Source organism: Nannospalax galili, unplaced genomic scaffold, assembly GCF_000622305.1.
Source record: "Nannospalax galili isolate Female #2095 unplaced genomic scaffold, S.galili_v1.0 scaffold1054, whole genome shotgun sequence".
Taxonomy (NCBI): Eukaryota; Metazoa; Chordata; class Mammalia; order Rodentia; family Spalacidae; genus Nannospalax; species Nannospalax galili.
The window spans coordinates 207,117-219,665 of NW_008335006.1; the positions used below are offsets into that span (position 1 = coordinate 207,117).

General features: G+C 43.5%; 1 pseudogene; it reads left to right on the forward strand.

Annotated features, from left to right (window-relative positions):
* The first annotated feature begins 336 nt into the window (after nt 1–336).
* On the forward strand, nt 337–537 carry LOC115069729 (annotated as a pseudogene).
* Nucleotides 538–12,549: the final 12,012 nt, after the last annotated feature.

The following is a 12,549-nucleotide window of genomic DNA, read 5'->3' on the forward strand; positions in this document are numbered from 1 at the left end:
CGTCGGGAAGGGAAAGATGTCCACGAAGGGAAAGATGTAAGGGAAGGGAAGCTAAGGGAGAAGGGGGAAGGGGGAAGGGGGAAGGGAAGGGAGTCAGGGAAAGATGTCCAGGAAAGAAGATGTCCACGGGTTGTGAGCTGGGGCTTTACATATGAGGGCTTTAGGGTGTGGAATCAGGGAGGGGGAAGCAGGTAGGATTAGGGTGTGGAATCACGGAGGGGGAAGCAGGTAGGATTAGGGTGTGGAAGTGTCTTCTTTTCCTCTTAAGATAAGAGGAACTCTGCTTATCTTTGGAGGTCAGAGGAAAGGCAGGCTGCTTCTCAGCAGAGTTTGTAGGTCCCTGTTGGGGAGGGGGAGGGGGCTGCTATTGGAACCCTAACAGTATCTGTTCTTATCAGCTTAATATCTGATACCTCCTCTATCCAAGGACAACATATTAAATGGATTTTTGGAACTAGGAGATGGAATAGGAGCTTGCTCCATCCACTCCATGCATTAACCTGGTATTGCAGTATCTCCAGAAATGGTGCACCCCTTCCGGGGAGCATGATTGTTTAAAGAAAGACTTTGTGAGCTAGGAGGAAGGGCACTTTTGCAATTGTGAGCACTAGTAATTACATGCAACTCAGAAAATATTTGCCATCATGCTGCAGTACACATAAGTAGATAAGATGGAATAAAAAAGACTTTATGAAACTAAAAAAAAAAAAAAAATCCTGACAAAAGCAGATAAGGAAGGGTTTATTTTTGCTTCCAGTTCAAGAGTACAGTTCATCCGGGTGGGGAAGTCAAGGTGGCAGCAACCTGAAGTAACTGTAGCCTTAGGAAGAAGAGAGCAATGAATACCCATTGGTGTTCACCTAGCTTCGTCCTTCTAATGCAGTCCAGGACCCAAGCCCAGGGAACCGTGCCTCCCTCCTTTTCAGTGAGTCTTCTCATCTCAATTAACCTACAAAATAATCCCTTACAGGTGTGCCTGGAGGCTAGCTACAGATCCTGTTAAATTGACAGTATTAATCCTCACAGTACCTGTTCTAGTTTGCTTTCTGTTGCCGTGGTAAATAACTCTGACCAAAAACAACTTAGGGGAGGAAAGAGTTTATTTCGGCTTTCACTTCCAGATCACAAGTCATCCTTGATGGAAATCAAGGCAAGAACTCAAACAGGAGCTGAAGCAGAGGCCATAGAGGAATGCTGCTTACTGGCTTGCTCTCTGGCTGTCTCAGCTAATTTTTATACAGCCCACACTCGCCTGCCTAGGGATCGTGCCACCCACAGTGGTCTGTGATAGGTAAAGAATGGGCGGGAGCGAGCCGCGCGGATGGAGAGCACGAGCGGATGGATGAAGGCACCGAGGCACAGATGGAATCCTCAGTGGGACACAGATTTATTTATTTTGCACGGGGCACCTTTCCCTCAGGAAGGGAAAGATGTCAGCTCAGGGAAAGATGTCAGGGGAGGGAAGGGAAGGGAAGGGAAGGAAAGGGAAGGGAAGGGAAGGGAAGGGTAGGGAAGGGAAGGGAGAAGGGAGAAGGGAGAAGGGAGAAGGGAGAGGAAAGATGTCCGCCAAGGGAAAGATGTCCAGGAAAGATGTCCGCTCATGGGTTGTGAGCTGCGACTTTACATATGGGGGCTTTAGGGTGTGGAATCAGGGAGGGGGAAGCAGGTAGGATTAGGGTGTGGAAGTGTCTTCTTTTCCTCTTAAGATAAGAGGAACTCTGCTTATCTTTGGAGGTCAGAGGAAAGGCAGGCTGCTTCTCAGCAGAGTTTGTAGGTCCCTGTTGGGGAGGGAGGGGGGAGCTGCTATTTGAAACCCTAACAGTCTGGATCCTCCCACATCAATCAACAATCAAGATAATTCCTCAGAGACATGACCATAAGAAAATCTGATGGAGGAAATTATTCATTTGAGGTTCCCTCTTTCCCAGGTGAAATTATGTGTCAAGTTGACAGTATAAACTAACCAGGACAGTGACCTTGCTCAAATGGGGCCAGTTCTGCAGCTCCCTTGGCCAACCAGCACACTGTCAGCAAAAATGAAGCTGTTTCTCTTCCAGAACATTCTGAAGGCTTCCAGCTAAGCTTTCTTGTTCTACACACACACACACACACACACACACACACACACACACACACATCTTGCCTCCACTGCCCAGGGCACCTCAGTCTGTGTCTGCTCCCTTCACTTCCTTTACAGGCTACTGAGAAATGAACATTCAGTCTATGCACCAGCCTCGTGTTTTGGAGATTGTCTTGCCACCTTATACTCTGAAGTGATGGGCCAGAGAACAGAATCAATCAATGACAGTCCCTAAAGCTAAGACTGTCACTCTGCCCAAGAAAACAAAAAACTTCCTCTCTCCAGATCTCTCACATGGGAGGGAAGGACAGGTGGACATGCAGGTGTGGCTGGCTGCTAGTTCCACTTGTGCTCACTTGAGAAATGTCCTACCATAGTCTTTTGCCTGTTGACACAGAATTAAGTCCTTTGTGGCTACACTTCCTGGTTTTCTCCCAGTTCAGCTTCTTCCGTAGACTCAAGATTTAGATTGTGAGGGTGAGAGGATGGTGTAAGGAACATTTTCAGGAGAGGTAGGAAACATTCAGTCACCAATGATGACCTCTGCCCCCATTCTGGAGATTTGGATTTTAGAAGTCTTAAATGTTTAATGTCTGTTTTGTTTGTTTTGTTTTGTTTTTGTTGGGATGGTTGTTGTGGCTCCCTGCCCCCAACCCAGTTTGAGGCATCTCAGCAGCCCTTGATCTCCATAAATTTTCCAGATAGACTCAGCTTTATTTTGCTTTTAGCATCTCCATACTTGGTATGCCTTCATAGATCAAAACCCAAGCTGTATCAGCATGGCTTATCAAGGGAGGAAAGTGATGTTGGCAAACAAGAGTACAGATTTCCACCAGGTGGCACTGCTGAGCAGATAAGGAAATGGAAATTCGGTGGCTAGTTTTAGCAAAACGGGGCGGGGGGGCGTGGCTTTCCACTCACCAAAACAGTTTTAACTCAAAGCACTTTCCTTGCACTAAGGAGGCCCACCCCGTTTGGAACTGATCTCAGGGTTTTCATAATTGTAGTAGCAGAATTCACAAATATTTCAGGATCGCTTGCCGATGCGCTCTTTCCCACAGGCAGGCTGCCATCACGACTGTTTACCTAGCTCCTATACGTCTACCTATAACTTAGTTAATGGCATGACATCCACGAGAACCTGAATTCCTTTATTCAGTTTCCACCCATCTCACTTTATTGTAGTCACAGAGGCTTGGAACTACATTTCCCAGGCTCCCTTGCTGCTGGGGGTTAGTAGTTGTAGCTGTAGCTACAGCTTCTCCAGCATGAGCTTTCTAGTCTGACAGAAGCAGTTGCTCAAGTAATTTCAGTCAAGAATCAAGTTCTTCGGTTCTAAGGAGGATTTCATGAGTCACTTGATACCCAATAGTGACTGCGTTTCTAAAATAGCTAGAATAACTTCTGGTCTCTGTAACTAAGCTTGGATGCTGATAATTCCAGTAGGGCTGAGCTAGACATTTGATAAGGTTCAATTCCTCTCTGTCTCTCACTCCTTGAAGGTGTTTATAAATGTCGCCTCAACTGTTGAATTAAAGGAAAAAAACCATTGATCTGACATTTGCTTAAAAGGGAAGAATTTATTCAGGATTATTCAAATGGGATAAAGATTATTGCAGGGGGCTGGAGAGATGGTTCAACAGTTAAAAACACTGGTTGTTCTTGCAGAAGACCTGGGTTCAAATCCCAGCACCCACATGGCAGCTAACAACTGTCTGTAACTACAGTTCCAGGGGATCCGACAGCCTCTCTGTCCTCTGCGGGCATTGCACGACATGGGGCACTTACCTACATACAGGCAATACATGCATACACATAAAATAAAAATAATAAATAATAAATATTTTTTAAAAAAGATTATTGTAATAGAGGAGAGAGATTGGGTTGAACTTTGGATACCACAGGAACAGCTGAAGTCAATCAGATGAACAAGGGAATTCGTGGATGAAAACTTTCTAAGAAGAGACATCAAAGTTGGGGGATTCTTTACAAGTTAATAGGATTAAGTTAATAGGATTCTTGCCAAAGGCTAGCCAAGGTGATCAGATGCTGATACATCGAAGCATAGCACAGCAATGGGCTCTATAATCGCTCTTGCCTTCCCTGATTTGGTAATACTGTAGGTCAGGCTGTGAGAGAAGAGAACACTCCGTGGATATAGATAATGGGTCAGTGTACCTGGGACAGAGCACCGGAGAAGGGAAGAAGGGATGCGGTCAGAAAGACAAGCAGATGCTACATTGTGTGGATCATGTTAAGGATCCTGTATTTTATTTCAGTTACAATGAGGCAAAATCCAATGAAATGTTTTAAATATGGAGCTTTGTTAGAGACCACTGATATATCTGAATTGATATGGGAGACAAAACTTTCCTTACCTAAATGTTGTTGAAAGCATGCTTGATCACATGCAATGGCCCCTCCAGTTAAGAATGACTACATGGCAAAAGCTACATAGACATGTGTTCTGAAACAAAGGGATACAGTGTCCCTATTCCAGATTATACAAGGAAATGACACTTTGACCACTGGTCACAATGCCCTGTTAAACTGAGCTAGTTTTCATTGTGGTAAACAGATTCTTTGCTTCCAAATAACATACTTAGAAGTCTTGGGGAAGTTTTCTTAAGACTGCACTGAATAAGGTACAAATCATAATAAAAACACACTGGAACAAGGGTTCGTGGCCTCTCTTCCCTCAACAGAGAGCTTCCTGGTTCTCCACTCTTGATTTTCTAAGCATAGTCTTTCTTCCATGTGGTACAGTCCCTCTTCAGGAATTCTCTGAACCTCTGCCATACTGGATATAGCAGAACTTATAGGACCTCATTTCTATTTACACAGATAACCTTCTGGCTTTATTTATGGCTGATGGAGGGGTCAGTATGATAGTGTAAGCATCAAAAACCTTGCCCAGACAACACCTAAGGTCTGTCCCATTTATCAACGATTGCTACTGAGAAACTGGAGAGCAGGGAGTGGGAGAATGGATCTTAGTAACAGCAGCAACAAAAAGAACAGAAGGCCTAGGGTGTGCTTAACAAAAATGAGAAAGACTTATGTCAAATAGACTGTAAGACTTGGGTGTCAAGGTTTTACATCAGGTTTGCCATCAGAACACAGTTACTATGAAAAATGCTGTTAAATTAGAACCAAAATAGAAAGGAAAACGACATCTCTACATTGTTGTCATTAGATATATGTCACCACTACTGGCCATTGATCTCCAAGTGTGGTGAGATCCATAAAAGAAGCACTGAAAAGTTTGAAAAAGAGTCTGGTTGGGGCAGGGCTCCTTCAAGCATGCCTGGGTCTTGAGTAAATTGAAAACTGAGTAGGAGCATGGTATCACCTGATATCTCCCCATGAAACTTGAGACTCACAAATATTCTGAGTATCATTGGTGCCCCAGGACATACAGACTTTATTAAAAACGTGATTATAGGCACATCTGGGATTAACCACACTGTCCCGCTTGTTGCTGCTGATGAATCTGAAGCTAGTATCTCCAAAGATGGCAGACCTGTAAGCATGCCCTTTTGCTTACACACTGGGTGTGAAAGAGGTGAATATTAGTATTAACAAAATTTATTCCACGATACCATATTAGAGTCAGAAGAGATATAAGATCTTTAAGGAAGACAACATTTACTTTAAGAAAAATGGCTACATGGGGCTAGAGAGATGGCTCAGTGGTTAAGAGCACTGGCTGCCCTTGTGGAGGACCTGGATTCAGTTCCCAGCACTTACATGGTGGCTGCGGCCATCCCTAACTCCAGTTCCAGGGGAACTCTTAGAGCACTGCATGTACATAGTGCATTTATGTTAATGCAGGCAAAACACTCATTCACAAAAAATTAAGCAAAATAAATTCTTATGAAGGAAAATTGGCTACAACTCTGACATGAAAGCTTTTTTTTTTTTTTTTTTTTTTTGTCTTTTTGAGACAGGGTCTCCCTGTAGCCCTAGCTATCCTGGAACTCATGATGTAGACCAGGCTGGCCTTGAACTCACAGAGATCCGCCTGCCTCTGCCTCCTGAGTGCTGCTACTAAAGGCATGTGCCACCATGCCCAGCCTGACATGAAAGCATTACCAATTTCTACCAACAACATGCTAGAGCCAAGTGCTAATATGGCTTGTTTGGGTCAAAGGATACAAGTCACCTGTGAAGATGGCAGTGTGAGTGGAACCACACTGATGGAATATCTGGATTGCATCCTGTCAGCTGACAAGCCTTTGTAACTACCCCTCCAGGATGTCTATAAGTCAGTGGTATTGGTGGTATTTTCCCTGTGGGCTGAGTAGAGACTGGTGTTCCCAGCAAGGTGGTAATCTTTGCTCCAGTGTGTGTCACAGCTGAAGTAAAGTCTGTTGAATGCCCCTTAAGGCTTTGAGTAAAGTTCTTCCTGAGGACATTGTGGGCTTTAATGTCAAGAGCATGTCTGTCAAAGATGTTCAGTGTTGCTAATGATGGCAAAAATGACCCACCAATAGAAGCAGCCAGCTTCACTGCTCAGATAATTATCCTGAACCACCCAGGCCAATTAGTGCTGGCTCTGCCTCTGTCATGGACTACCACACAGCTCACAGAAAATTTGCTGAACTGAAAGAAAAGATTGATCACCATTCTGGTTAGAAGCTGGATGAATGCCCTTCAATCCTTATAATCTGGAGATGCTGCCATGGTTCATATGGTTCTAATCAAGTCCATGCATGTTGAAAGTGTCTCTAACTATCCTTCCCTGGATTGTTTTACTGTTTGTGATATGAAGCAGGCATTTGTGGGTGTCATCAAAGTCATGAACTGAAAGCTGCTAGAGCTAGCAAGGTCACTGAGTCTGCCAGAAAGCTCAAAAGGCCAAGTGACTCTTGCTCCTACTGCCTGCTGCCTCCATCTTAATCAATGGTAGAAGAACAGTCTCAAAGCTTTTAAGTCAGAAATGGTCTCTGTAACTTTGGGTTAATAGCAATGTACTGAGAAACTTTCAGAAGGAAAGGAGGAATGTTTTGTGGACCCATGTGTGTGTGAGAGTTTGAAATTACTAGAGTTCAAAATCAGTGCTTTCTATTTTTTTTTATTATTATTTTTTGACAGAACCTTGTTCTGTAGCCCAGGCAAGCCTGAGATTTACTGTAGCCTAAGTTAACCTCAAACTCATGGTAATCCTCCTGTCTAGGTCTCCTGTGTACTAGAATTAGAGTTGTAAGCTACCAACCCAGATTTAGTTAATTCTATTTTATTTTTATTTGTATGTTTATTTATTTTGAGCCAGCATCTTCCTGTAGCCCAGCTGGCCTCAATCTCGTAGTGATCCGCCTGTCTCTGCCTACTGAGTGCTGAGATCCAGTTCTTTTTTTGTTTGTTTGTTTGTTTGACAGGGTTTTACTATGTAGTTATGGTTAGTTGGCCTGGAACTCACTATGTAGACCAGGCAGGTATCAAACTCACAGAGATCTGCCTGCTTCTGTCACCACGACCAATTAATCTATTCTATTTAATAGAAACAACTTGACAAAAATTCTGCCATAGAATTTTAAGACCTATTAAAACAAGTTTAATGACAAAAAGCGAGAGAAGAGTTTGGTGTCAGGCACAAAATAATTTTATAAGAGAAAGCATTTGAAATGGGAAGACCCAGTATCTAAAAGATGTCAGTTCTCTCCAAGCTGATCTATAGAGTCAATGCAATGTATTCTTGGTGTTTCTTTTTTTTTTTTTTGAACCTTGGCAACCAAGTCTTTAAGGTCATGTTTGTTAGGGTTCATACCTACAGCAACACCCTCCCCAATGCAGCAGGGCCTCATGGGTTTGCAAGCCCCTGAGAATGTAGGAACTGAGTTGATGAGCACCCTGGTCTTTGAAGTCAAGGGAAGCAGACTTTTCTGCACCTTTTGGCCAAAGGCAGTAGGCTTTCCCTTTGATGACCTCCGCCTGTCTCTGCCTACTGAGTGCTGAGATCCAGTTCTTTTTTTGTTTGTTTGTTTGTTTGACAGGGTTTTACTATGTAGTTATGGTTAGTTGGCCTGGAACTCACTATGTAGACCAGGCAGGTATCAAACTCACAGAGATCTGCCTGCTTCTGTCACCACGACCAATTAATCTATTCTATTTAATAGAAACAACTTGACAAAAATTCTGCCATAGAATTTTAAGACCTATTAAAACAAGTTTAATGACAAAAAGCGAGAGAAGAGTTTGGTGTCAGGCACAAAATAATTTTATAAGAGAAAGCATTTGAAATGGGAAGACCCAGTATCTAAAAGATGTCAGTTCTCTCCAAGCTGATCTATAGAGTCAATGCAATGTATTCTTGGTGTTTCTTTTTTTTTTTTTGAACCTTGGCAACCAAGTCTTTAAGGTCATGTTTGTTAGGGTTCAGACCTACAGCAACACCCTCCCCAATGCAGCAGGGCCTCATGGGTTTGCAAGCCCCTGAGAATGTAGGAACTGAGTTGATGAGCACCCTGGTCTTTGAAGTCAAGGGAAGCAGACTTTTCTGCACCTTTTGGCCAAAGGCAGTAGGCTTTCCCTTTGATGACCTTAAAGGGTAAACAGACACCTTTTGACCCAGATCCTGGCTGACAGACAAAAGGGGGTAGTTTTAACAGAAGTTGTTCTGATAAGCCCTGGGCTCCTGCTTCCCCCCACCTAATTTTTAAAAATATGTTCCTGCCTTCTGCATCCTATAAAGCCCCCCCCCTATAAAAACCCCAGCCCACAACCTGTGGGCTGAAAATTTTCCTACCCCAAAGGGAATTGTCCTGTGTGAATTTCCTTTGCTAATAAACTATCCCACTGGAGTTTTATCTGGGTCCTGGTGCTTTCTCCCAATTGACCTGATTCATCTATCTGATTCATCTATCATATGTTGCCAAAGCCTGGTTCTCACCTCATGGGACTACGACCTTTTGGAAATCGCACATAAAAACCTCTGACTGGACCTGGCTACTATTACTGGCCTCTGCAAACACCACTAATTCGGCTTTAAGGTACACTCCCATCCTTCCTTTCTTGCTCACTGTCTCTCCTCTCTCTATACTGCCTTTCACTGGGGAGCATACTCTGCCATGCTTTTACTTCTTTCCGGCTCTCCTACATCTTCTTTTGATTGCCTTTCTGATTGAATTCAGTCACTCACAGACCTAACCTAAGGCCACTGGGCAACACTGGTCTCTGCAACCATTGAGTGTCCGGCATGGTTACTGTGTCTACCTAAGTGTACCTGGGGGGTGGACCTGCCTCCCCAACGCACTCAAATCCTTTCACTCCCTTGGTTCCCTCCCCCCTCTCTCCTTTTCCTCATTCCTGGAATCTTGCCTTCATTTTTGCTCTTCTCTCTCTCTCTCTCTCTCTCTCTCTCTCTCTCTCCCCCCCCACCCCTGCCCTTCTGGGGCTCATCTTCCCTTAGCTTCTACTAAACCTCGGGATCTCTCTCCCTCTCCCACTTGCTCACTACGTCTCTCCATTTCTATTTTCAACTCCATCCACAAGCTTCCCTCCCTTCTGGCTTGCTGCATTTTTTTTTTTCTCTTTTCTCCCATCCCATTCCTTGTACTTTTTCCCCACCTACTGGCTGGTCACACCATGCTCTCGTTGCAAAGTTTTCTGCTTGTCTCACTTGCCTAGAAATCACACCAGTGTGTTGGAAAACTAATTCCTTTCTCTGAGTATGAGACGCTATTCCTGGATATGGGAACACACACTACTTCTTGTCCAGGACAGGACCTCGTCTTTTCCCCTTCCTAATGATCTAATTGCAGGGACCCGGAAATAATAATTTGAACCCATGCTCAGACCTGTGCCAAGAAAAGGACGCTTTCCTTGGTGACTGGTTCTCCTCATTCTTGTTTTGCATGACCTATGCCAAACCCTTCTCCTCCTACTCCCTCCCCATCTCTCTCTTCCTTGTACACTGTGCTTTCCTGCCCAGATTTGTGATCCTGCCTCTGCTCCCTATGGAGAGAGGATTCTCTTTGTCTCCTCCTCCCATACATACAAGCTTTCTTTGATCTCTGTGCTAACCCCTCCCTCTATGTCTCATGTTCTTCCCACCAGGTTTTCCTTGCTAAGACAGTTTCATGAAATCCCAACCTGCCCTCCGCCCCTCCTCCTCCTCCCTACCCCTCCACCTTGGCCTTTGATCCTAACTTAGCTGAAGAACTGCCTCCAATTAGGACCCAGCCTCAACCTCCTCCTGCTCCCCCAGCCTGAGGCAAAGCCAAATCCTACCTCTGCTCTCCCCTTGCTATACCCTCCCTTGCCTTCCCTCCCAGAGCCAAACCCAGACCCCCCTCCACCTTTGCCTCAAACTCCCTCTCCACGATCTTCCCCCTCCCCTCTCTGGTGCTCTAAGTCCCTCACTCCCTCTCTCTCCACTAACCATACTCTACTCAAGAAAATCCACAACCTTAAACAGCTACTTAGCAAACATTCCTTACTCTCTCCTATTCCGACTTCTAGCTCAAATAACCTGTTTATCCCTCCTATATCTATTTCTACCCCTACCTTGATTCCAGTCCCTGCCTCCGATATCCCTGCATCCCCTCATGGACAGGACACCCCTCCCACCTCTCCCACGACTCCCCTTCCCCTCTTTCCCCCTCCCTTAATTCTTGTTCTACTTCCAAACCCAGCTACAAATGTTTAGGTCTCTGTAAGTCTACCTGCTTTTCTAAACTTTTCAGAGAAAAATTTCTTCTTTATATCCCTTTTTATTTATATCCCTTTTAAAACACGCTTTTATTAACACTTTAGGTTTCCCAGTACCTTGTACTTTTTAAATTTTCTCTAAATCTTTCTACTGCCTGCCATGTGGATGACAGTCTGCCATGTGTCTGACCTCCTACACAGGCTCTAAGCATGCATGTCTCCATAGTTTTCTTTCCTTCCTGCTATTCACCCCATCAAGGCAGCTACCAAGATTGCCAGCTCACCTGCCCTTGGGATTTTTCATTAAGATTCTAATAAAATAGTAAAAGTTTCCAGTTGGGCACCAAGCACTCTGTGTTCAGGCACCTACTTTTCTAACTAGACCTAACTATTTTAAATTTCACTATACATGCAAAGTCACAGGCAGTGCTTGGGCAAAACATATGCTTTCAGAGCAACAACCCAGTGACTTATGTGCTAGACATAGCACCCTGTTCCTTCTCCTGCCTTCACAAGTTTCTTTTCCAGCATAGCTTGTATCTAGGAACAGAGATCAGTAGAGCTTTGCTTGGCATTACAATGGTTGGTGAGAGACATGGATTCTTTGATTTACTTTTCTATTTGGGATATATATATATATATATATATAGTACTTTCTCCTTTTATAACAAGTCTAACCTAATTGGGGTGCTTTGTAAAAGTAAAAATAGTTGCTGTCCACATTTAATCTGTGAGGCATATGAATCCCACAGGGCTTGTATCCTGGTAGGGGATGGGCTTGTTTTATTATGGGACTGTGTTCACTAACATGGCCATGTGGCCTGGTTGCCATCATGGCTGCTGACCTCACCAAGAAGGAGGCAAACCTGTGACCTGGTCTCCATCTTGGTTGATTACAACATCAATATGGGGACAATAACATGGCTTGGTTGCCATCTTGGACAGTGACATTTTCAAAATGGTGGTGACCTGTGTGACCTTATAGGTTTGTTATGATAAAGAAAGGATGAGACAGAAATAATATACACATAATCTTATATATTCTAAGGTCATAGTTTAGTCAACTAGTTTAAGGAATAAAATACATGTCTAGTGAAGGTATATCTGCTGCAGACATTTAATCATATGTCCTAATTCTCTTGCAATTTATTTTTGTTTGGGTTTCTTAATGATGTCATAGAATAAGCAATGCATTTCTAGTTCAGACTAAGGGAGTAATGCCAGATCTCCACAATGGGAGTTTAGATTTTAACATTGTTTGGGCCTGTTTCTAACGGCAATTACTTTGAGTTTTATAGTTGAAAAATTTATTTGTTAATGTTATTATGTCTCATGGTCATTAAGAGAATGGTAATGTAAAAGATGTTAGAAGGCTATGGGAGTGGAGATATTTTATTAAGAAGGATGTATGGATGAAGATTATGATGGCTGGATATTTCCAGAATTGACAGAAAAAAAATGAGAAAGCCTAAGCAAGTGATGAAGCTCTGTGTAGGTTTGTTATGATTTATCAAGGATGAGACAAAGATAATATATAAATAATCTTAAAATTTCTAAGATTGTAGCTTAGTCAACTAGCCCAAGGATGTCTAGTCAAGGTTTATCTAAGAATGTTGCCCAAGCTTTATCTACATAGCACATGGTAATTAAAAATACCAGACTGGTGTAACTAACCTTGTTGGATGTTTAATAGCCAGACTTTGAGGCCTATATTAGTCTGGTCAGAGGGACCTAAAGGACAGATTTTGTTCCTTGCCCTCCAAGGGCAAGTAAGTTCCAGGGGACTATGGAGCATCTCTCAAAATGTCCTGTAACTA